The following is a 27,473-nucleotide window of genomic DNA, read 5'->3' on the forward strand; positions in this document are numbered from 1 at the left end:
GTCGCATAGCATGAACCTGTTATCCTGGAATGTAAATGGGCTAGGAGGGGAGATAAAAGTAGAAAGTATAAAAACCCTAGCCTGAGGTGTTGAGATAATAGGTTTGCAGGAAACCTGGCTATGCGACAATACCCCCGTCTTTGAAGGTTTTATCCAACTACATAAGCCTGCAAGAAGGAAAAGATTTTGTCTCCCGGCTGGGGGCATTATGACTCTTGCCTCGACTAAGATAGCGAAAAGGGTCATGATTGTATATACGACATGTAAATGGTTACTGGTCAGTGATGTATCCCTGCTGGGCTCTGAAGGGTTGTATAATCACACGATAATTGTAAATGTCTATATTCAGTGGGGAACAAACGAAGAATATGAGGTAGAAATGAGACGTTTTGAAAATGATCTAGATACATTGTGTGAGAAATTTGAAAATTATACAATAATTGTAATGGGTGACTTTAACCATAAACTGAACCCCTTGAGAGATGACCGGTGGTTTAAAGACCTCTTGAGCTCAAATAATATATCCCCAGCAATGTTTCCAAATTGTACTATTTCTAAACAAGATGTGAAGTTGGGCACATATTTGGGACTAAAAGGATTGTTTTGCCTAAACGGCAGATGGGAAACAGACTGGCCGGCAAAGCAGACCTTTAAGATAGGTTCCCAACTTTGCCCGATTGATTATGTATTCATTCATGTGTGGAATTTTGAACTTATTAAGGGGTTTCAGATAACTCCTTGTGATGGTAGTGACCACAATATTCTGCCTTTTGTATTAGCAAGGGGACCCCCAAGCTCTAGAGAATTAGTTCTCCCTCAACAAGCAGAGTACCCTAAACATCGGACAACAAGACTAACAGAGCAATATATTGAAAAGCTAGCTGGATTTTTACAGGAAGTGGGTTTGGAAGATGCCAGGACTAAGAAAGTGTCTTGGTTCGATGAAAAGATAAAAGAAATGGCGCAGTAGAACTAAAAAGTAAGGAACCATGCACCATTGCTAAACAATCAATGCAAGGCAAACAGCCTAGCTGGTTTAACGGGGAGTGTTTAACTAAGAAAAGAGAAATAAGAAGAGAAGAAAGAAGTCTGAGGAAAAAACATGATCCAATAAGGCACAAAAATCTAAGTAATGTGAGGAAAGAGTATAAAACGTTAGTTAGAAATTTGAAGAGGGCATTCAAAGAGAAATGCTGGGTAAACTTGCTGGAAATTATTGAACCTAAAAGTTCTGGAATTTGATAAAGGAAACATCAGGACAGGCTAACGGGGCTATGCCCTGTGTAGTAGAGGAAGCAGCATGGGTATAATATCTGGCGGGTGGGTATATCCGTTCCTGGAGGGAGGCTGTGGTAGATCTAAAACCTCTATTTACAACAGAAAAGGTAAATACAATCATAAGAAACTTAAACCTAACCCGTGCCGCAGGACCTGATAATCTACCAGCAATTATCATAAAATTCCAGCAAGATTGGTGGGGGGAATTTTTTCCTGTATGTTTTTGGCAATAATGGAGTCAGATCCCTGAAAAGTGGAGAGGAGCAGTAATCAGACCTATCCACAAGAAGGGAGACAGAAAAGCCCCCAAAAAACTACAGACTTATTAACTTACTGGATATTGGGGAAAAGGTATTTTCCAAAATAATTCTGGGCAATTTGAAATACTGGGTGGAACAGTGGTCGATCGTGCCAGTGGAACAAGGAGGTTTTATGATCGATCACTGTTTTGCACTGTGGGCTGTGACGCGGAAGTCTGTGGAAAAGCAGGGGAAGCTATGCTGCTGCTTCGTAGACTTCCGCGCTGCATTTGACCTAGTGGATAGGAGATGCCTTTGGGAGTCCTTAAGAAAATTCAATATCCCAGAGGGGTTCTTGGAAATTATCCAGGAGCTACACAAACATAACTGGGCGCAAGTCATCAAATATACAGACGTAGACTTGACACCTAAAATATTGATTAAGAATGGACTAAGGTAGGGATGTGTATTAACCCCCTTATTGTTTGCAATATGTGAATAGAAGTGACAGCCCTATGATGAATGGGAAACATCTTTCCTGCTTGCTGTACGCCGACGATTTGGTAATCTTCAACCAAACGGAGATTGAATTGCAAAGGAAGTTATCTGCCTTTAATGAATATTGCTTGGCTAAACGCCTGACTGTAAATACGGATAAAACTAAATTCCTATGTTATGGGAAGAAAATCCAGAATTTTAATTGGTATCTGGGTTCTATAAAATTAGAAATTGTGAATGAATATAGATACCTTGGTATTTGGTTCGAAAAGTCTTTAAAATGGGACATCCATCTGGTAGCCCAGAGCGCCAAAGCCCATACATCAGGATGTGGGCTAAGGAAATTTAGCCATATCTACGGGGATATGTCACATAGACCGTTATTGAAAGCCTATAAGGCAATGATACCCCCACAAGTGCAGTATGGGGCCGAAGTCTTGTGTTTGAGTGGGAAAAATAATTGGGACATTGGGGAAGGGAAATGTATAAAACCATTGATGTCACTACCTGGCTCCTCGATGATCCAGGCAATCCGATTGGAGCTAGGATTGACATCATGGAACATACAGGTACAAGTGGCCCTTTTAAGATTTTGGAAAAGATTAGGATCTGAGGAAGTTACAAAAGTGTCACAATGGTGTAAAGAGGAGAATTTTCACAGTGACTTAAATTGGGCCAATGTGACTAGAATGAAATTGTGCGCAATGTGCAAAAACCTAAAAGTAAAATTTGACAAGCGGACACTGTCGGTTGAAGCTTTAAATGGGGAGATTAGAACAGCAGGAAGAGAAGTATCCAGGCAAAATGACATGATATACCTGAGAAAGAAAGTATCAGTACATTATATGATGAATAGCTGGGAGAATGACATGTGGTATCCCTATTTGGATAAACTACCTAACGCTGGCTTAAGAGCTGAAGAACTCAGATAGAGAATAGGAGTCAACCATTGGGTATCTCATGGAAACAGAAAAGCAGAAATGGTACAATCTGACGGGAAATGTCGCTGTGGATTAGGTATCAAGTGCCACAATTTACACATTTTATTAGACTGCCAAAAATTTGTGCCACAGGGGAAACTGTTTTTACGACCCATTTAAAAAAAAATATGGTATAACTGAGCGCCTGCTAGCAATTAAACTACTTACTGACATGCAAAACTTTGAAATAGCAATCGCTATGGCAAAATATATGAAGGCGGTAAAAAGGACCCTGTTGGAACCAAATATGATTAGATAGAAATTGGCATGGAAATAAAGTGAAACATGCTCAAGTAAATTGTGTTTAGGCTGTAACACTAGCTTTAAGTTATATCTCGAGACTGTATTTCTCGTTGTAATTTTATGAGTATTTTTATAAGAAACTTGTAAGTTGTGGGAGGGAGGTAGGAATTGCCCTTTTAAGGTATTGACTTTTTAAGCGGTCTCAAGAAAGGTACTTCTACTGACTTCTACTGACTGACTGACTGACAACACATCTATAGTACAGAAGAATACATCAATGTCAAAAATTTATTTAAGGAAATACCATAAAAAAACAAGCATTTGCAATGCAATAGGTTGTGCATCTGCGAGAGTTTAAGCTATTGGCATTGTAAATGACCGTGCCTTTCATTTATCAGTTTACAATACCAACAGCTGAAACGCTTGAAAATGCTAGACTTATTTCATTTCAAAGAAGCGGCCACCATTGTCCTGGGCTACCTGGAAAGTGAAAGCAAACATGGTGCTCTGAATCTTGCAAGAAAACGTATAATCCCTGCACAGTTGGACAAACTAATTAAAGAAAATAGTGCTTACAGAAAAAAGAAGACATACTGTGTGACAACAGTGAGGACAGTTTTTGAACTCCCCTTATGTACTACCTCCCTTTGTTACAAACCTAAATTCAGTCGCCTTCCTGAAGCACCATATTGTACTTTTAATTTGAATTGTATAAAACGTATTAAACACTGAAGAAGCCACATACAGCTGGATCGGTCATGCTGCATGAAGGGTCGTGCAGATGTTGGTGCAGGTGGGGTGTGGAGATTTTTGGGGGAATGAAACATACTCATCTAAAAGGTGTAGGCGAGTGACAGATCTGGATACCTGCGCAAAGGCCAATCTTGTTTAGTGCTTAACAAGGGATCTCATAATGCCTCGTCAGGGGTAGTAAGCGCTATATCATTACATTTACTATTAAGGGTACTTAATTCCTCCTTTTGGGAAAGGAAAAAAACTTGCTTCTGTGCGCTCTCAAAGTATTTAACTAAGCCAAATGCAAAAAAAATAATATGGTTCACTAACAATTATAGAGGCAGCTTTCTATTTTGACAGACTGGTAGTATGAATCACCCCCCCCCCCCGCCTCCGGGCACAGTTTATGGGCGGTGGTCTATGCAGACTCTGCCCTCCACCAAATGTCTTACACCCTGCGCACAGAGCGCTTATTGGCCTTTTTCCCTGCACCCTCTTAAAGCACCACTCATAGGTAATTGGAGGGAGCCTAGCCCCGTCCTCTTACACTCACTACCTCTTCACCAGCGGTTTGTTGCTTTCATCTGCGGCTTCCGCCATCTTCACCAAACAGGGCGACATCATCGATTCGCTGGCTAATTATAAGGTAACAACTTTGCGTTTCTTGAAACATCAAACAATCCTTCTATGCAGCCATACTCTTCAAGAGTTTCTTTTATTGACTGCACTACTAAAAGTTTTCCCAATCCATAATGACCACCAAGTCATGTCACTTACCCTTAAAAACAAAAGAAGGACATCAGTAGGAACGTCATTATGACACATTATGTGGAATTTGCGATTTTAAGAGTCTGTGAACAAATCTGTAACTGTGTGTTTGAAGAAACCAAACAAGAACAATTTGAGTATTTCCTTTTATTGCCTTGTTATTTAATCAGACTCAAATGTTCGCTTCAATGCTGATGCACTGGTATTGGCGCCACACCCGCAGGCAGGCTCTGATCCTCTTTCTTGACAGATTCAAGGGCCTCGGTGCAGTATTGATGGTCTGTGCTGAGTGTTGCCGCAAGGAAAAAACAAAACCTGTTGTCCGCCGCCTCACAGCCAACCAGACTCACCACTTGCTCAGTTGGCAGCGGTAACAACAGTCAAGGTGCCATCACTGGAAACAATGTGAGAGCCTCTCGGGAACTCTGGATTGTTTTTGTTTACGGCTGATATCGACCACCTGCTGCGCAGCTCCTTAACCCTTTCGATGCTTGTGACGGAACCATTCCGTCATCAGTCACGGCTGAGCTGTGCTCATGACGGAATGGTTCCGTCACGACCGCACCCTATTCTGGAATGTCCAGCACAAGGGCGGAATCGGCGCCGCACGGAAGCGGTTAAAGCTACATTGTTGTCGATGAGCAGGCAAACAAACATGTGTCTGCCTTCTAGTGTGAGCGCGCGGTAGGAGCGTGTGAGCCTGTGAGGCAGAGAGGAGACACCATACACGTGCACATCGCCTGTCTGGGCACGCACATGGTTTGTCTCCCTTCGCGCATCGAACTCACAACAATAGTCTCGCCAAGGCGATGTAGCGCATGCGCTGTGTTCGCTAGGCGAGACCTAATAACCACAAGACTGGCCTGACTGGCAACAAAAATTCAAGAATTTCATCTCACAGTTATTCATATTGCAGGAGGAAAAAACGTGAGAGCAGATTTTTTGTCAGGATACCATTTCATTGAGTCAAGCGAGAAGGATGTTTAGGATGAGGTTGAGGAATGTATCATTGCTAGTGTGGAAGATAGTTTCTTTTTTTCTGACATGGATGCATGGTGTGATGCTCTCAGAGGAGACGTTTTATTGATTTGTTGTGAAATTGATGATCACAGGTTGGGTGAAATAGAAGTCAGTTGAAAATATGTTGCAACCTTATTGTAATGTGGCAAATTAATTATCTGTAGAGAATACTTTGTTGATAGGAGGAGAGAAGTTTCACTCCTCCTGATTGCTTTAAACAAAGAAGTTTAGAAACTGCCCACTCATGTCATCTAGGAGTGTCAGCCACTAAATGTAGGATAAAGCATGATTTTTGATGGCCTGGTTTGGATCGTAAAGTGGAAGCACCCGTGAGAGGGTGTGTGCAATGCAGTTGGAGTGATAAATGTTTGCACTCCTGTTTGAGGTGCGTAATTGGCATGTTCACACAGGACTTGGCATTTCCCCCTCCCCCTCAGTTTTAATACTTACATGATTGTCTTGCAATTATAGTACACACCGTGAAATCTTGATTTTCAAATTGTGTTGAACTCAACGCGCTAGCCGACCATCTGGACATGGGAGGAGGGAGCCAGATCTACTACACTTATTTCGATCAGCGAGGATGAGTAAGTGGTTGTCAACAGACTGAAATCCTCTGGCTGTGAGTGTCTGTAGTTTCCAATTGAAGTTTTGATTGACCAACAGTGTTACATCAGGCCCTTCAGACCTCCCGATAAAAATGTGAGTGATTATTCACTTAAGATTTATTTTAGAATGAAGGTATATTCCAGTAAACCAACACATCTATAGTACAGAAGAATACATCAATGTCAAAAATGTATTTTAACATTAACTAATCAATTCATAAACACTGGTAGGAAACAAGGAGCTGCTGCATCAAAAGCACAATGTAATCCCACGTCTAAAAATCATTATATGTTTGTTAAACATTCAAAGATACACAGGCTAACTACAAGGATTCCATAGACTTTCACACCAATGATTAAACGAAATCTGCAGATATATGTCCCAGAGCATGCTATTACTTGCAAGTAACCCAAGTTGCAGCTTCCCCCTAAAAGTGATTTGTGAGTTTAGCGTTTATAGAGTAATAGTGTTATTTATGTTTGGTAAAATGATGAATAAAATATATTCGGTGATAATAGAACTTTTAATTGAAGAGACAAATGAGTGAACGGCATGTTCAAAATAAGTGTTTGTTTGTATTATTTAGTGTAGAGAACAACCACTATGCTCATATCTACTTTTATTCTAGGATATTTTTTGACTAATGTTGTTGGTAGCTTGCTTATTTTGCTTATTTTGCATGTTGTGTATCAGCTTGTCTTGGCTCTTCTAATGCTTGTCACTCCTCTGGAGTAAAGCCTCTTTGCCATCCTTCTGATTGGGTAACTTGAATTGTTTGTTTTTTGGTTGAACACTCCATGTGAGTGCATGTGTTTTGGGGTTATGGATTTACGGGTTTTATCACTAATCCCTAAATCTTGCTGAAAGTACTCCTGTCAGTCCAAGCATTGTTCATTCTGTTGCTTTTACCAGTCGTGTGATCAGATGTGCTTGGATGTTGTCCTTTATAACTCTGTTTCACTCAATAAAAACAAACCTTTCTTTTCTATTAGTCCACATTATGCTCGTCTCCCAAAGTGTTTCCTGGTGCTTCTTGTTTCTTCCTACCTGTAGAGAAATGAACAATCGCTGACAATAAACGCTTTCATAATTCTACAAATATCTATGTTTTACTTATTTCCTGCTAGCCGGGTCTTCTATCATCTACTTTTTATCATCTGGTATTTGAATGTTCCAAATAATTATAATGTTATAGTTTTCTGTAATTCATTAATCTCCCAATAACTGCACTTGTTTGCTCCTTTGTATTTCCACAGATACGTCAGTATTATTGTTAATGTACTTAAAATCTTGACGAATTCCCTACAGCTTGAGGTTTATTTCAATGACGGTGTGTTTTTGCTTATGTCGGTGTAGAATTGATAATCGAGTAAAGGCCTTCATGCATTCAGTGCACTTGTATGGCTTTTCCCCCGTGTGCGTTCTCTGATGCATCCTTAAGTTTGAGGAGTTACGAAAACTACTTCCACATTCTCTGCAATGATAAGGTTTTTCCCCGGTGTGTGTTCGCTGATGACTTTGCAGGATTGATAACTTAGTAAAACTCTTCACACATTCACTGCACTTGAAAAGCTTTTCCCCGGTGTGAATTCGCAAATGAATCCTTAATGCTGAAGAGTCATGAAAACTACTTCCACATTCACTGCAATGGTATGGCTTTTCCCCAGTGTGTGTTCGCTGATGCCTGTGTAAGACTGATGATTGACTAAAGCTCTTTCCACATTCACTGCACTTGAATGGTTTTCCCCTGTGTGTGTTCGCTGATGTGTTTGTAGATATGGTAACCGACTAAAGCTCTTCACACACTCACTGCACTTGAACGGCTTTTCCCCCGTGTGTATTCGCTGATGATTCCTTAATGTTAAGGAATGTCTAAAGCTTTCTCCACAATCATTGCAATGGTATGGTTTTTCACCAGTGTGGGTTCGCTGATGTCTTTGTAGGATTGATACATCACTAAATCTCTTCTCACATTCACTGCACTTGAATGGTTTTTCACCTGTGTGTGTTTGCTGATGGTGATTTAGTTCTGATGACAAACTAACGTTCTTGTTGCATGTGTAAGGTTCTTCTTTCTTGGTTAATGTCTCCAAGTCTGGTATATATTTGCCTGCATCCCATGACTGTGTTTCCTGAAGGGCAAACATGGCTGATAAAGCACGTGTGCTATTCTCACATTCCCTGTATGTATGATATTTTGCACATTTGCTTTCTGATTTTGTGGAAAAGTAAATTTTGCCATGTTATATGTGCCTACGTGTTCCCCATCTTATGCTATATGTGCATGATCGATATGCATGTATCCTCCTATGATCGATTAAAGACGCAATTATAGTTGTGTCCAACTCTAGTATGCCAGTTTCCAGTTCTCGTGAAAGCAACGAGTATTAGGCCTATGTTGCCACATTTCACAGTGTGCACGTTAATTCATTGAATTGTCCCCGTTCCTAGGCCTCAAAAAGGGCCCGGACATCAGATTCAGCTCCAGTCTCCTGAACCGACTCCGAGGAGCGATGCAGCCCCCACCTGCATCCCAGACCCTTCACTTACTTCCTGCCTCGCAGTGCCCGGCTCGGCCTGGCTCTGCCTGCCTGTCTGCCAAGAGTATGTTATGCTTCTAGTTATCAGTCCAGCCCTCCTTCTCTGCATTCCTAAGCTACTGAACTGCATCACAGTTCCAGTGATGGTCTAGTCTTTCTGTCTCCATGTAAGAGAAATACTGTATTAATATTCATAGAATATTCCTAGCACACGCAATACATGTAGAATTATGCATGCACCAGTCTTAGTGTCAAGTAGCCTTTGCCCTGATAACTTTTAGTTTCTATCAACATGTACTCCAAACACCAGATACCAGATATGCTATAGGTACATGTCGTACTGACCCCACAGACTTCAGTCTCCTCTTCTAGCGCAGAAGTCATAGCCCCAGTTCTCCCTGGTAACACGTCATTGCCCGTTTGCGCGCACCACTAGGTTAAAGGTCTCAGCTGCTCAGGTAGCCCCCTCCATGTTTCCGCCCCATTCATGACACTTCTGTGACGTTTCATATCACATGTCTATGCATACGCCCTGTACACGCCTTCTTGTTACACCCATTTTGTCCTTATCTTTCGCGACTGCTACGAGTTACGCCTACTGCTACGCCTATTGTATGCAATGTAATGAAATGTATTTTACTATATATATGCTGCAATGTCGATGAAGCATTGCAGCTGCCTTCATTCTATTTCCGTGCAGGCTATCCCGTTCCTGTCCCTTCCCTTATGCCTGATTAAAGCCTGTTAGACTCAGATACCTCGAATCCTGTCTCTTATTTATTGAGCTATCTGTTTTATTCACTGTATTCAAAAATAGTACCGGTAATTAATTATTTATTTACCACATAATGGCGCCCGAATAGGGACTGGAGGTGCATTTGAATCAGTGCGTTTCAGGACTGGAATGATAGGAGAATTACATACATTGGAGTCAGTTTCTACGACCACTCCTTGAGCAATAAGCTCATCAATAATTTTGGATAAGGCTGCTACAGCCTCAGGTGGCAATTTGTACTGTCTGATTCGTGGTAAAACAACACCTTGCTTTAGAGTCACACGATGGGGTGTGATATGCATACAACCTACATCAGTTGGACCTTGCGCCCATAAATGCTGTGGTACATTCAATAATCTTGGATCAAAATCACGTACTACATAATGACCTTTAAAATCTCGCAAGAACAGGCGGACCCCTTCTGGGGAGCAGCATATGACTGCTCCTAATTCTTTCAATGTCTTAATGCCTAACAAATTTTCTGGACAAGACTTCGTAAGTAACAAATCTGTAGTTCGGGACAATGGACCAACTTCTAGAGTAACTGGTTTCGATATTTCATTAACAATAGGCTTTCCTGAAAATCCAAGGAACACATTTCTAGAGCCTGAGAGTGGAGCCCCTGGAACCTCGTCATGACTGATGGTAGTCCTACTTGCCCCTGTATCAATCAGAAACTTTCTGTCTTTCCCTAATACTTGACTATGTACATAGGGACCCTACACAAGATGTCATAGATATACAGTTACATGCTACTCCCGATGAAATCAAGAAATGGTCCGAACAAGGAGGGGTCCAGACAGATCAAGGATGGTTGACGAAGGGAAAAGCCACATGGTTTGTCCCCGACTCTATGGTTCAAGACATTATTAACACCGCACATAGTCCAGCACATTTAGGAGAAAAAGCTATGTTAGACAGTGTCCAGAACCTTTGGTTCAACAAGCATTTACGAGCAGCAGCCAAGCAGAAAGTACGTACCTGTATGATATGTTGTCAGTACAATCCAGGTAAAAGTGTCCCGGTGGAACAAGGTGGATTCCAACCTCCTGACCACCCTTTTGAAGTCCTCCAAATGGATTATATTCAGATGGAGCGATGTCGAGGTTTCAAGTATGTCCTCGTAGTTGTATGTGCTTTGTCCAGGTGGACAGAAGCATATCCAGTTCCAGATTACACAGCTGCGACCACTGCCAGGCAGTTGGTTCGTGAGTATTTTCCCCGCTATGGATTACCTAGGGTCGTGTATTCAGATAACGGCCAGCCATTCTCATCCAAGCTCATGAAACATGTTTCCCTTCTGTTAGGGTACCAGTGGAAGTTCCATTGTGTACGCCATCCTGAAGCAGCCGGTCTCGTAGAGAGACATAACCAGACTTTGAAAATCCGCATTGCTAAAGTATGTACAGAAAAAGGTGTAGATTGGTTAGTAGCCCTGCCAGTTGCTCTTTTTTATATGAGAATGGTTGCACACTCCAGATCAGGTCTGTCCCCGTACGAGGTCGTATTCGGCCGCCCTCCAAACATGTGGGGTACACCTAGACCCCGTAGCATTACAGACGTTTCCAGTAATATGCTGACAGATTACCTAGCTTCCTTGATGTCTGCCCTACACTCTTGTCGTTCACAGGTTGCCGCTGCATTTCCAGACAACACTGAGGTGAAACCGCATGAAGTCGTTCCGGGAGAATTCGTCCTGGTGCGCAATTTTGATCGTTCAAGTCCGTTGGAGCCCCGTTGGAAGGAGCCCCAGCTGGTGTTATTAACAACAAGGACCGCCGTCAAGCTCGAGCGTCGCAAAGGCTGGGTGCATACCAGTCACATCAAGAAATTCCATGGATTGCGACAAAAGACATTTATCAAAGACTGCCCTATTCTTAAGGACTGCCCAAAGACAGACTCTGAATTCAAACTTCCCCTGTTAGAGAAAACTCCGCAGCAGGAGTATAAAGCCAAACTCCGGTCTAGTAAAATAAGTCAGCCAGTTTAATTGTCTAAGTCCCTCTCGGGTGAAACGGTTAGACAGGTTCCTGACATGTATGAGACAGACCCACACAGTGAGAGAGTTAGTCAAAACTCTAAAAGATGTATTATCGTTCTATTCTTTTTATTATTTTTGAGTCTTATGGTTACATGCATAAGTTATGCTTTACATTTATGTTTTCCAATTTCACATGTACATATGTTTTCTAATGCTACAGTAGAGCACACATTCAGTGATCTGCCTCCTCACGAGTTATCCTATCGTCTTGCTATGCGTAACAACACATTTATCCGAATGTTACACTATTCACACCAGACCAGCAATGCCACTAATTGTTGGGTGTGTGGTCGACTCCCCCCTTTCCAGACACCGAAGGGAGTTCTGCCACTCTTTCCCTATCCGTTTTCACATAATGGTTCGTGTGGAGCATGGTCCACGTTAACGTCATCCTCAACTGATATGTCCCTTTTGAATCGAACATGTTTCCCAGACAAGCAAGGTCTTTCCCATAGAACAGGGTTAGATCTAGAAAATGAAGTATATGATTTAGGTAATTATTCCTCGAATTTCATGGTTCTGAATGTTCAGTCCGATACAACTCCAGATTTGCCTGCTATTTCAGTACTACCAGTCAAAGGCGAATTATGTGTCAGAAAGAATGGTTCCGCACATATAGGACATAGTGATTGTACTACTATTGTCGAGTATAGTGACAGTGGGAAATCTATTTTCAAAGCCTCACGTCATTCTTATTTTGTTTGTGGTCAGACCGCATATGTTCGTCTGCCCCTCGATTGGGATGGAACATGTTACATTGCCTTCCTACTGCCACCAGTTTTTCTAGCCCCGTCCGATTATCACAGAAACACACATCTAGTACACGTTAGACCTAGAAGGGAGACTGAGTCCCCAATTGTCGATCAAACTGAAACTGCTCTAGAACAATATCAAGACTTCAATAAAGGTTTCTTTTTCTTTATAGGCCCTGTCCAGAATAGTAAGTTAATACGTAGGTTAACCAGAACCCTTGAAGCAGTAGTGAATGAGACTACTTCCGCTCTAGGTAATTTAACTGAAGAGCAATCTGCTATGCGTTTTGTTGTGCTCCAAAATCGTCTCGTTCATGACGTCATATTGGCCGATAGAGGAGGACTAGTTAAATTAATTTTCATGTCATTTGATCGTCTTTTCTCAGCAATATAGCATCATAAATGAGCCGTCAAAAGACCATTCTTTTATCTTTTCCTACACCAATTGTATGGTTGTAAGTCATCCTAAGCATATCAAATGCTTTCCAAACTACTGAAGTAGGAAATCCGCCATAAAAATATGGTAATCGATTTTGTAGTCTCGTATCCCACGTTTTCCAAGTCCCAAGTTAAGACAAATGTCTTTTTGGACCCAGAGAGAATTTGTAAGGAAATGACAAGAATATAATTGAACAATGGAAACTACTGTTGTTTTTTTTTGATTGTTAAACATAAACTGGACTAAATGGCTGTAGAGACTAAAATTGAAGATATTATTAAACTTGTATAAATTGCATATACTGTGTCACTATGTATATATAATCTATGTATATTTTCACTCTTTAGAAATTGTGTGGCTACTCCATGAAGAAGGCGCTGGACGCCGAAACGCGCGTAGAGACTCATTTTTTGCCACTGATTTATTATTGATGAATTTACTCATGTTTTCATATGTTTTTAGAAATCTTGTATGAATTTTTAATTTTTATGATTGCGTTTTAATAATGATTTATTAATTGTATAATTGTTAAATAAAAACACTTAAGTCTTACAGTCAGTCTCAGCCAATTGTTCTTTAATTCACCATTAATGTGTTTGAGAAATTAGTTGCCTAGGTTGCTACTTTTCGATTGTATTAATTTCCCTGACCTAGGAACTACAAAATTCATATAATCAGGGGGTCCTTGTTAGATACACGCCAGTCGACTCCCCCCTTTCCAGACACCGAAGGGAGTTCTGCCACTCTTTCCCTATCCGTTTTCACATAATGGTTCGTGTGGAGCATGGTCCACGTTAACGTCATCCTCAACTGATATGTCCCTTTTGAATCGAACATGTTTCCCAGACAAGCAAGGTCTTTCCCATAGAACAGGGTTAGATCTAGAAAATGAAGTATATGATTTAGGTAATTATTCCTCGAATTTCATGGTTCTGAATGTTCAGTCCGATACAACTCCAGATTTGCCTGCTATTTCAGTACTACCAGTCAAAGGCGAATTATGTGTCAGAAAGAATGGTTCCGCACATATAGGACATAGTGATTGTACTACTATTGTCGAGTATAGTGACAGTGGGAAATCTATTTTCAAAGCCTCACGTCATTCTTATTTTGTTTGTGGTCAGACCGCATATGTTCGTCTGCCCCTCGATTGGGATGGAACATGTTACATTGCCTTCCTACTGCCACCAGTTTTTCTAGCCCCGTCCGATTATCACAGAAACACACATCTAGTACACGTTAGACCTAGAAGGGAGACTGAGTCCCCAATTGTCGATCAAACTGAAACTGCTCTAGAACAATATCAAGACTTCAATAAAGGTTTCTTTTTCTTTATAGGCCCTGTCCAGAATAGTAAGTTAATACGTAGGTTAACCAGAACCCTTGAAGCAGTAGTGAATGAGACTACTTCCGCTCTAGGTAATTTAACTGAAGAGCAATCTGCTATGCGTTTTGTTGTGCTCCAAAATCGTCTCGTTCATGACGTCATATTGGCCGATAGAGGAGGACTAGTTAAATTAATTTTCATGTCATTTGATCGTCTTTTCTCAGCAATATAGCATCATAAATGAGCCGTCAAAAGACCATTCTTTTATCTTTTCCTACACCAATTGTATGGTTGTAAGTCATCCTAAGCATATCAAATGCTTTCCAAACTACTGAAGTAGGAAATCCGCCATAAAAATATGGTAATCGATTTTGTAGTCTCGTATCCCACGTTTTCCAAGTCCCAAGTTAAGACAAATGTCTTTTTGGACCCAGAGAGAATTTGTAAGGAAATGACAAGAATATAATTGAACAATGGAAACTACTGTTGTTTTTTTTGATTGTTAAACATAAACTGGACTAAATGGCTGTAGAGACTAAAATTGAAGATATTATTAAACTTGTATAAATTGCATATACTGTGTCACTATGTATATATAATCTATGTATATTTTCACTCTTTAGAAATTGTGTGGCTACTCCATGAAGAAGGCGCTGGACGCCGAAACGCGCGTAGAGACTCATTTTTTGCCACTGATTTATTATTGATGAATTTACTCATGTTTTCATATGTTTTTAGAAATCTTGTATGAATTTTTAATTTTTATGATTGCGTTTTAATAATGATTTATTAATTGTATAATTGTTAAATAAAAACACTTAAGTCTTACAGTCAGTCTCAGCCAATTGTTCATTTAATTCACCATTAATGTGTTTGAGAAATTAGTTGCCTAGGTTGCTACTTTTCGATTGTATTAATTTCCCTGACCTAGGAACTACAAAATTCATATAATCAGGGGGTCCTTGTTAGATACACGCCAGTCGACTCCCCCCTTTCCAGACACCGAAGGGAGTTCTGCCACTCTTTCCCTATCCGTTTTCACATAATGGTTCGTGTGGAGCATGGTCCACGTTAACGTCATCCTCAACTGATATGTCCCTTTTGAATCGAACATGTTTCCCAGACAAGCAAGGTCTTTCCCATAGAACAGGGTTAGATCTAGAAAATGAAGTATATGATTTAGGTAATTATTCCTCGAATTTCATGGTTCTGAATGTTCAGTCCGATACAACTCCAGATTTGCCTGCTATTTCAGTACTACCAGTCAAAGGCGAATTATGTGTCAGAAAGAATGGTTCCGCACATATAGGACATAGTGATTGTACTACTATTGTCGAGTATAGTGACAGTGGGAAATCTATTTTCAAAGCCTCACGTCATTCTTATTTTGTTTGTGGTCAGACCGCATATGTTCGTCTGCCCCTCGATTGGGATGGAACATGTTACATTGCCTTCCTACTGCCACCAGTTTTTCTAGCCCCGTCCGATTATCACAGAAACACACATCTAGTACACGTTAGACCTAGAAGGGAGACTGAGTCCCCAATTGTCGATCAAACTGAAACTGCTCTAGAACAATATCAAGACTTCAATAAAGGTTTCTTTTTCTTTATAGGCCCTGTCCAGAATAGTAAGTTAATACGTAGGTTAACCAGAACCCTTGAAGCAGTAGTGAATGAGACTACTTCCGCTCTAGGTAATTTAACTGAAGAGCAATCTGCTATGCGTTTTGTTGTGCTCCAAAATCGTCTCCTTCTTGACGTCATATTGGCCGATAGAGGAGGAGCTTGTAGAGTCATCGGATCTAGTTGCTGCATTTTCATTCCTAATAACGCGCCGTCTGTTTATTCAGCTATAACCAGACTTCATAAAATTGCCCATCAGTTACACCAGAATCCAGGCACCTGGACATGGTCCGGTTGGCTCTGGAGTATCATATCTGCCTGGGGATGGAAAGTATTGTCATTCCTAGGTATAGCAGTAATGATCATATTCAGTTGCTGCCTCTGTTTACAATGTGGCCCTGCGATTTGCGGCATGTGTGCTACCTCTTGTATTCCTAGTCCTAAATCCCGTCCCAAAACAATTCGAGACGAGCAAATGATGTTATATGAACAGATAGATGGTATCATGAATATTGATGTTTCCTGATGGAAACGTAGGGCACAAGGAGGGAATGTGGAAAAGTAAATTTTGCCATGTTATATGTGTCTACGTGTTCCCCATCTTATTCTATATGTGCATGATCGATATGCATGTATCCTCCTATGATCGATTAAAGACGCAATTATAGTTGTGTCCAACTCTAGTATGCCAGTTTCCAGTTCTCGTGAAAGCAACGAGTATTAGGCCCATGTTGCAACATTTCACAGTGTGCACGTTAATTCATTGAATTGTCCCCGTTCCTAGGCCTCAAAAAGGGCCCGGACATCAGATTCAGCTCCAGTCTCCTGAACCGACTCCGAGGAGCGATGCAGCCCCCACCTGCATCCCTGACCCTTCACTTACTTCCTGCGTCGCAGTGCCCGGCTCGGCCTGGCTCTGCCTGCCTGTCTGCCAAGAGTATGTTATGCTTCTAGTTATCAGTCCAGCCCTCCTTCTCTGCATTCCTAAGCTACTGAACTGCATCACAGTTCCAGTGATGGTCTAGTCTTTCTGTCTCCATGTAAGAGAAATACTGTATTAATATTCATAGAATATTCCTAGCACACGCAATACATGTAGAATTATGCATGCACCAGTCTTAGTGTCAAGTAGCCTTTGCCCTGATAACTTTTAGTTTCTATCAACATGTACTCCAAACACCAGATACCAGATATGCTATAGGTACATGTCGTACTGACCCCACAGACTTCAGTCTCCTCTTCTAGCGCAGAAGTCATAGCCCCAGTTCTCCCTGGTAACACGTCATTGCCCGTTTGCGCGCACCACTAGGTTAAAGGTCCCAGCTGCTCAGGTAGCCCCCTCCATGTTTCCGCCCCATTCATGACACTTCTGTGACGTTTCATATCACATGTCTATGCATACGCCCTGTACACGCCTTCTTGTTACACCCATTTTGTCCTTATATTTCGCGACTGCTACGAGTTACGCCTACTGCTACGCCTATTGTATGCAATGTAATGAAATGTATTTTACTATATATATGCTGCAATGTCGATGAAGCATTGCAGCTGCCTTCATTCTATTTCCGTGCAGGCTATCCCGTTCCTGTCCCTTCCCTTATGCCTGATTAAAGCCTGTTAGACTCAGATACCTCGAATCCTGTCTCTTATTTATTGAGCTATCAGTTTTATTCACTGTATTCAAAAATAGTACCGGTAATTAATTATTTATTTACCACACTTTAATAAAGTGCAAATGTCACGAAACACCTGCCACACTCAAGGTCACCAAAAAACCGTCGCACTCATAAAGAGTGCAAGGCTTCTTTGTGGGCGATAGTGTCTTTGGAATGGTTAAATGTTATGCACAGTTAGGGATAATGATCCATCTTCCTTTTGGTCGGCACAAACTGGGACATAAACTTGTATTTCAGATAGCAGAACTCGTCTTTCTTTTACACGTGAATTGTCTGGCCCCACACCATTGTTCTTTTCTCGGGTTCCTGTGGTTTGGCTAGAAAGAGTTTACCATACACCGAGCGCACTGAATGGGCGTCTGTTATCATTTTAAGAAAGCGGAGCACTGCTGTAAACACATCATTCCAATACCAGGATCAAAGTTGGTGTTGGACACCTGTTTACAAGAGAGTTGCTTTGTCAGTGTTGTTGCCTTAATTTTCCAGAGGTTATTTCTTAGTTTTGTGGAGTGGAGGTGCTCGGCTCAGACTCTTACATTCACTGAATTGCCCTTGACAGCTTCTTCCAGGATCCGTCAGTTAACGTTCATGTTCGTTAATATGACGTTGCTGATGCCGCATTGAATACTGGAGCTCAATTCTTCATTGTTTTTGTTGATTTACAGTAGTATCTTCTAAATCCATTATCATTTCATGTATTCAAGGCTTGTTTCCTGTTTGATGTAAAATGATGTTAAATTACTAAATGTAAACATGAAAGAATTAAATACATAATGTTTAAATTGTGGTACAAGACATTTCTTCTTTACCATCTTTGAACGTTACAGAAGGATTTTTCCTCATACACGGATATTTAACTAAAAGCTCTATCAAAGAAGTCACATCTTATTTACTTCAGAAAAGGAGGTGATTTGCCAGAGTTTACAAAGTAACTTAATAAAGAAAGTGCGCTCACGGAGCGCCCACATGCCACAGGTACAGGTGTAGGTAGATGCATATGGTTAAGATTTCATTTAAACAAGAACAAATTGTAGAAAAAGAGGACTCAGGATGCGCTGCAGTTTCTTCAGTTTCAGGAAGTGCATAACAAAGGTAACTCTTCAGGAAGTACATAACAAAGGTAATGCAAGGCGCATTGTGTGGAAGAAGATACACTACGTAAATTACTGATAACCCATGTATAGGTTGTATTTCATTTTGCAGTTCATGTTATTACATTGCTCTGGTCTCTGAAGAGACGGAAACTGTGTATGTTCTGTTTACGGTGTGCCAACACCAGGTGCAGTATGTTTTTATCTTGTGGGCTTTCTTGGAATATGCTTGCAGGCAGTTTCGGTGCACCCTGTGCGCGCCTCCTGATTATTGCCTGATCATAATAATTTATTGTTTGTCAACCGTCTTCAGCGTAATGTTCTCCTACGTGGCTCAACGTGTGCTAGACTGCAGATTGTAACCCAAGGCAGGACAGTGCGGTTGGTAGCTGGCTGTTCTCACTCGAGCAATAGCAAATAAACGTTGCTTCCTGACTGCTTACAACTGTGCTTGTCCATGCTTTATTTAGAAGAGTAGTTTGGTTTAACCCCTTGTGTGATCGTGACGGAACCGTTCCGTCACAAGCCTCGGATGGGCTGTGCTGGTGACGGAACGGTTCCGTCACGGCCCGCTCGCCGCGCCTGCGCAACGCGAATTCCGCGCCTGCGCTGAGCGTTCTATTAGGTGGGCGGGGCCGTGACGGAACCGTTCCGTCATAAGCACAGCTCACCCGAGGGCCATGACGGAGCAGTTCCGTCACTAGTACGCGAGCGCCGCGCGGCCCCCCTTCCCCCTAAGCACTGCGGCGGAATAGCCGCCGCAGCTAAGGGGTTAACAAACTGTGCCAAAACCCAGGAATACCAAGTTGGAGCCCAGTTGGAGTCGCCACCACGGTTGGAGGGCCAGGCGAACTTGATGACTTCAAAGTGTATGCCTGGAGAGGGGAGACCGGTTTCCTGCAGTTGCAGTTCACAGCAAGTGACTCGCTTGGCTGAATCCCAATGAACCAGACCTCTGTTGCCTTGACACAGTAAAATCAGTTATCAACCAGGAAAGGAGACATTGAGTTTAAAATTTTGGGTGGTTCAAGGCCCACTTGAGTGGTTGTTTGCGGGTGGTTCGAGACCCCCGACCTGATTTGACCTCATATTTAGTGACAGGTGGTTTGAGTCCCCATTTCTGTTATATCAGTTTCAATTGTGTTCCTCCTTACCACTGGTTGTTGTGTTAGTAAAAATTGTGCCTGTGTAGCAACTTTTTGTAGCGACAAGTATTTAGAAGTGCCACAGTCCACATCTCCACCCAGTAGTCCGGTGTGGTATGTAATTAAAAAAAGAGTCTCCAGGAAGGCCTATTTCTGAAACAATGGCATGAATAAACTAAATCCAATCCAGATTTGCTACAGCCAGGAGTAAGATCCTTTGAAAAAGTGAAGTTGGGTTATTTGCGACAATATTTAATGGCTAGGCAAAGACAGGGAAAGATTTGATTGTTACTATATGAGGCCTTACAATGTTGGGATGAACATGCATGGGTCAGAAACTGCGGGGTCCACTGGGAGGGAACAGTAAGGAGACAAGCACAAGCCAACAAAAGAAAGAGAACGCAGAAAACTGGTATCGATAGGACAAGAAGCAGAAATGTTGGCTTGTAAAGCTTATGCTCATAAACACATAGATCGTACATCAGTTGTCCCCTCAGTTCCCAGCGGTCACGAGGACCCCTGACAATATCCTCTGCAGAAGAAGTGCAGCCGCAAGAATGAGATCCTTCTCATACTTCCCAACCCTAGAACTGCACCCACTCATCAACGATTTCTGGAGGTAGAAGGGGATGACGATGAAACCAGAAGATTTAGATAAGACACTCCAATGACCAAAGAAGAACAGGAAAGGCCAGAACACATACATCATGCCATAATGAAAGAGGGTTCAAAGGCCTATGGTAACAATGTACCCGCCAATTTTAACTTTAGGATGAAGCACCACCCACTGCGAATGGTCTCTGACCAAATCTATTATATGTGTAAGGATTGGTTTATAACGTACCCCCCAAGTCCGGGTTATCCTCAATTATCCCCACTCCAAGATGCTAAAGACATTGAGGAACATTTTAAAGATACTTATTTACCCCTCTCGGCCCAGACGGCTTACCTATTGATGTTTACCAAACGGTAGACAAGATATTGAACTACATAAAATGCAGAGCCATACCTTGGCGTATTGTGTTTTTATCCAGGAGCCTAAACCGATATTTCTATTTTATGCCCTTGTTCGGTTATAATAAATAATATCCCTATAACGGCATAATAATCATATCCATATTCAGTCGTAGCACATGCTGTCACGTTAGGCAAGGCTACATCCCCGGACTCCTAGAAAGCACAACGACTTCTCTAAACAAACCAAACCTCCAGCAACCTGGGAAATCCCCCTTGCTTTTGTTTTGATTTCGTCCTAGAACTCCTGTGAAGCACTGTAAGAACGGCCAGTTCTTAGTGACATCTTTATTGACGTCTTATGTCCAACCTTACGTCAAACCCGGCACCTTTCAGGTATAAATATACCAACGTTGCCTTAAGCAAACACACGGTGGTGGTTTTGGAGCCGAGCAGCTATCTACTTGCCCGAGAGCCCAGCTGATGCGAGAGCCCACGGATGCTGCCCCATCTCTTTTGACGCACTGAGAGAGACGCTGTCTTTTCTCCTGCCGGGAAATCCAGCTCCGGTGTTTCCAGATACCTTCGCGGGTTACTGGGATATCGAGTCCTGAGAGAGAGATACCAGACCTCCTGCTTTCTATTACCCAGGTACGGAACTGACTAAACCCTTAAAGAGAATTCTTGAGTCAGATTCTTGGCAAGCCAAACTTAACTTAAACTGCTACTTACTTACTCCTTCCCACGTATTAGGCTTAGGTCAGGTACACTGGGGTAGGCGTATTTAGAAGCACCAGTTGAGTACGTTAGTCAATGTATATATGTATGTATGTATTTTATTTATTTTAAAGTATCATATGGCTAAGAAACCATATCAATGCTTTTACAGTATTATTTTATAATCCTCCTTTTACTGTACGCACTTTACTTTACTACGAGTATTGCAATTGTGGCAATTCATTTCTCTTGCATGAGGAAGAAGACTGCTCAATAAAAAAGACCTTTTATTGAAAACGCCCGTCTCTCTTTTCTCTGCCCTCTGGTGAAACTAAGTAAGCACTATTGACTGAGTGAAATAGCTGTCTATTGTTTTCCCACGACTCTAGAGATACACTCTTATTCTGGGGGAGCAAAGTTGTCATGTTTTATGGTTGTCAGAAGCTAATCCTTTCTTGTCTATCCAGGGAGGTTAAACTCCTCCTCGTTTATTCGAGAAAGTTTCTAGTGACCTCTGAGCTAGCTGGCAAACCTTAAGTCTAATATAGTCAGTAGAGATCTAGTCGACCTCAGTCCTACGTCTAAGCTGCTGTTTATATTATTCCAATGCGCAGAGCCTATTGGGAATATAGGAACTACACTACAGGGCGCCCAACGTTTGGCAAGGCGATAAATCTAATGCAAGACGTTAGAGTAACTCAGTCGTGCTTTTTCACACAGACCCTTTTTCCCGTAAATACTCCAAAAGACTTCTGGAGTGGGTAAAAGGTTAAAAACCGCCGGAACTTAGTAGGAAGAGATTCCTATGTATAGTTTTTGGTTTAGTCAACGTTGAAGGATACAGTGTTCCAAAATATTGTGCACCTAATCTTTGTTTCCTTGAAACGTGATCTGCAACAAAGACCTTTTTGTCAGTAAAAATGTCAGAAAGTGAAGACGAAAGGGAGGCAGCTAGAATAGCAGCTCAAATCCTAGTGGATGAAACAAGTCTCCGAGACAATGACCCGAATGTTATACTCATTCCGGTCAGCATAAGAAAAACTATAACTCTTAAACTGAAAGAAAATGGACTAACACCAAGAGGCGGAATAGTCGTATTCGTAATTGAGGCCCATGAATATCGGCAGACAGAGGTATTCTATCCATGGATAAACTTTCCCGCAGCAAACGCTGTCACACACGACTTCCACTATTACAAAATAGAGGAACCTCCGGATGAATACACTCCTTTTGAGGAGGTTGAAATCCCATTAAAATACCAAGAGCACCTGCTCTGGTTTAAAGGCGCCCTAAAACATAATAATCACATCACCAGGCTCGGTCCACTTGGTAGACCAGGAGCAACGTGGCCGGTTCTAGCCAGCTACACACCACATCCAGACATTGAAAAAATGTCAGTACCAGAACTTTTAGCACAGCTAAAACAACTAATTAAAATACATAGACAATTAGTCCAATATGTAATGCGGACTTCAACAATCCAACCAGTTATTAACATTCCACAGCTGACCCCTCATCAGGGGAACACAAACAAAATAACACCACAGAACATATAATCATGTCTGGGTAAAGTACCCGTAAAACGGGAACAAATTCCATTCTGGGTAGCACAAAAAATAACTCAAATAGAGGCAGTATTTCCGGATACTACCCCTACCGAGAAACACAGAATTCTGACTATCTGTCTTCCAATGGGGATGGCACCACATGTGGAGGACTGTGACACTTGGGGTACAGTCTTTGCTTCCATTTACACAAAAAAACATGGTGTTCCGTCTATGGCGATAATACCAGATGTGCTAAGACAGATTCAAAATGAATACGGTCCAGAACCTGCTTTAACTCTGGGTATGAAATTACTGAAAGACTTCAAGAAGGTCTCGGCTATATTATTAGCCAACATAAAAGGAGAAGCAGCATCTGTGGCGATCCGTCAGAAATTGAAAGAAACAGATATAGCAGACCAACCTATTGAACTTGCCAGAATCATAGAAAAATCCTATGAAGAACTAGGAAGAGATAGTTTGGGTGGGAAACCAGTAAAACCCCAACTAACTGAAAATCCTGAAAAGATATTTATTTAAAATAATCTAAACACTCCAAAAAAGAGCTGGGATGGAAATAAACAATCCACTCCCAAAGAAAAAAGATTCCAGTCCAGAGGAAGGTCTCCTCGGTGGAGAGAAAGATCTCCGGACCAAGGACACAAGTCTCCCCAGAGGGAGCCCTCTGAGAAAAGATACAACCTTAGAAATAGGGATAATCTGAAGAAACCTGATAGATATCAAGATATTGATACACGTCCCTCTCGATCTTTTCAGACTTCCTCGCAGAAATCGGAAAAAAGAGGACGGTCAGAACACAGGGAAGAGCACGTCAAGTCCAAAGACAAGGAACCTGCTCATCAAAGTAAAAAATTACAATTTCCAAGAAAGAAGGTAGCCAGTATTAAAATAATCAAACATGCCGAGGATACGGAGGACACAACTGAAAAACGGAGAGTGGGCCCAGACAATGCTAGACAGCGCAGCAGAAGTGACAGTAGCTCCCAAGATCTTGATAAATCATCTGGAGACAGTGGACACAAATGAATACATTCAGGTGGAAACTGCAGACACCAGAGTTAGCAAACCTCATAAAATATACGAAATAACATTACGTATAGAGGGAGATAAGACTAGGAAAGTAAGGGGTCTGTTTTGGGATAACCTTTCCAAAGGCTATGACATCCTTTTAGCTGAGAAAGACTGGCCACCAGAGTTTGTCAGGGAGTGCCCTCATGGCGAAGAAATGATTATGCCTGCCTTCTCAAATCATATTCCAATTCATAAAAAATATACATATGCAAGAAAATGGGCAGTAGCCCAAGCTCTTGCATTATATATAAATCATGTAGGATGTGATGAGAACTCTCCTCCTCACAAAATCCAGTTAAAATGTCAACCAACTGCACAAAGGCAGTACCCAATTAAGCAAGAAGCTAAAAAACCAGTCAGGGAGATCTTAGATCAACTTGAATACCAGGGGGTGATTGAAACATGCACCTCACAAATGAACAATCCTTTGTTTCCTGTCTCCAAGCCAGACGATTCATATCGTCTAGTTTTGGACTGCAGACACCTTAACTCATGTTGCAAGACATTTGCAGTACAAAACTCACACAGTGCAGCACTAATGAATAACATCGTGCGCAAAAAATACAAAACGACATTAGACATCTCTAATGGATTCTTTTGTCAAAACATTGCACCTGAAAGCAGGTATTTGACCGCTTTCTCAATAATGGGGTCGCATAATTTCTGTCGACTCCCACAGGGATTCAAGAGTAGCCCAGGATTATTGTCAGCAAGAGTAACAGAGTTACTACAAATATATGATGATGAAGCATTATCTTATGTCGATGACATCTACCTCACAGACGATGACTTGGATACTCACGTGAAAAGAGTGAACACCATAATACTTGGGTTCGCAGCAGAGGGTTACAAATTCAACTTTAAAAAGTCACGAATTGCCCATCTAACAGTCCTGTTTTTAGGATATGAATTATCAAGTGAAGGCAAAAGCCTAGCAGACAATTTCTTAGAGAAATGCGCTGTACTCCAAGCACCAAAAACGCTGAAGAACTTACAATCAATACTAGGTTTCCTGAATTTCAGAAGAACTTACATTCTAAACTATGCAGAGAGGGTTAAACCTCTCTATGAACTAATAAAACCTGATTTTAAACCAATCAATTGGACTCAAAAACACACAGAAGAGGCGTGGCCAAGATGGCGGGCTGAGAGGTCGCACTTGCCGAGAGCTCCCGGACCCCTGAGTTCCTGCACCGCTGGTAACTGCTGATTCCCCCCCGGATTGCGCAGCGACTGAGCCTGGTGCCCACGGTGAAGGTGTGGAGCGACTGCTGAGCCCGGTTTGCGCCGTCGGAGGTGAGATTCTGCCCGGGGAGGCCCGGGTTGATGCCCGCTGCATGGCCCGTGTGCGCACCGGAAGCCGCGAATCTCCCGACCCTCGGAGCATGACGGAGCACCCGACCTCCCGTGTGTGAAGCCCGCAGAGGTGCATGAGCTGTCGGAGTGGGAGTTAGCAGCGGCTTCGTGAACGGCTAGGAGTTGTCCGACGGCGGTTGTGCGGAGTGGAGCAGAGCGAGGGTGTAGAGCGGGGGCGGAGTCGGCATTGCCTCGCTACGCCAGCCCGTGGACTGAGGAGGCCCGCTGGGAGAGGCCGCTCCGGCCAGTTGTCTGTGTGGAGCGGGGGAGCGGGACTCACGGGGCGGATTTCCCCCTGAAGCTGCGGGTCCCGGTGACCACCGCACCGTGGCTCCGCCCACTGGCCGGATTTCTGGTCCTCGGATCAGACGCGGTGAGGGGATCTCCATCTTGGGCGTTGGCCCCTCGACATTACAGAGCGGCCATTTTGTGATCCCCGGCTGGGCAGCTCGGCTTCCCTGGTGCTCTTTGTGTGGCGCTTTGCTGGACAGTAGGCCTCACCGTCCTCTACTCAGCTGAAATGTCGAATGCTAGAGGACAGAGACGGGGCGAACGAACCTTGCCGGACATGCTGGGCCGTGGAACCCTGCGCAGCGGAGGAGCCCAGACCGCCACGACCTCCCCGGCCCCGACCAGGGGAGCAGATGGTGGAGAACCCCCGGTGACGAGATCATTTCTCGAGTCGCTCTTTAGCTCCCTTCGGGAGGACTTTCAAACGCTCAAGCGTGAGGTGGCCGGGGAGGTCCGTGAAGTAAGGAGAGAGATGGACTCCCTGGGGGACCGTGTGAACGCAGTGGAGGAAGCGGGTCACTCCAGGGATGAGGAGATCTCCCATCTGCAGCAGGAGGTCCTGCTACTGCGGGAGCAACAGATTGAGTTACAGGCCCACGCCGAGGACCTTGAAAATCGATCCAGGCGGAACAACATACGGGTCCGCGGCGTGCCGTCCGGAGAGGAGGGTGAGGACGTGACTGCATACCTGGTGGCCCTCTTTCGTGCGATCCTGGGAGAGTCAGAGGACTTTCGGATCCGCATAGACCGAGCACATCGGGTGGGTCGCCCCCGCAGGGCTACGGCGCCCGCCCCGGACATTCTGGCCTTCCTCCCGGACTTTCCCCTGAAGGAGCGGATCCTCCGAGAAGCGCGAGGGCAGCAATCTTTCCGATTTCGGGACCACCCTGTGACCCTGTTTCAGGACTTATCCACAGTCACGCTGCAGAAGAGAAAATCGTTCAAGATCGCCACTGACTTCCTTCGGGAGCACGGGACACAGTACTCTTGGGGGCACCCTTTCAGTCTGATATTTCGATGGAACGGTGTTTTGCATCGGCTCCGGTCCCTCCAGGATGTCTGCGCGGTGTTGGGCCTCACAGCATCGGATACGGATACCCCGGCTCCGCGGCGGAGGCGAAGCACTCGTGACGGATGGCAGCGAGCTGGAGGGGGGACCTCTCCTCCGTCGGAGCGTCCGGGCTCGCCCACGATCCGGGCGGACATGGCGGCCGCCGTTCAGGAGGCCTCCAGAGTGGCGGCGACCGACGAAGTGGCCCTGACGGCCTGAACTCACTCCGGGGGGAGTCTACTCTAGCTTCTTCCTTTTGCAGGTGCGGGGATCCGGGGGGTGGGCTGGGAGGCATGGCGAGTGCTGGAGGTGGTGGCTGGACGTCCACTAAACTGATTTACCACGGCCTTGCCCGTTTCGGGCCGGACTGGGACAATGTTTTTTCTGGAAAGTTTGAGAAGTGGGGAATGGGGTTGGGGCGGGCGGGCAGAGGTTTTGATTCTGGGGCCTAGAGGGGGGACCAGTTGCGGGGGGTGGTGTGGATCTGGTTGTGGGGGGGCAGGGGGGGGTTTTCTAGTTGTGGGGTGTTGGGGTTCGGGGACTGTACTGTGCCAGCGGATGGTTCAAAGTTGTTCTGTTTTGAGGCCTCGTATGTGCCTTCTGTGTTTGCCAGCGGGGCTTTGCTTCTTGATATGTGCTTCATTGCTCCCCTCCCTTGATGGCTCTTAAAGTGCTTACTCTCAATGT

At 43.3% G+C, this 27,473-nt stretch overlaps 1 pseudogene; it reads right to left on the reverse strand.

Moving 5' to 3' along the window:
• Positions 1-7,672: 7,672 nt before the first annotated feature.
• LOC144806459 (uncharacterized) lies at positions 7,673-8,517 on the reverse strand (annotated as a pseudogene).
• Positions 8,518-27,473: the final 18,956 nt, after the last annotated feature.

Source organism: Lissotriton helveticus, assembly GCF_964261635.1.
Source record: "Lissotriton helveticus chromosome 1_1 unlocalized genomic scaffold, aLisHel1.1 SUPER_1_unloc_75, whole genome shotgun sequence".
Lineage (NCBI taxonomy): Eukaryota > Metazoa > Chordata > Amphibia > Caudata > Salamandridae > Lissotriton > Lissotriton helveticus.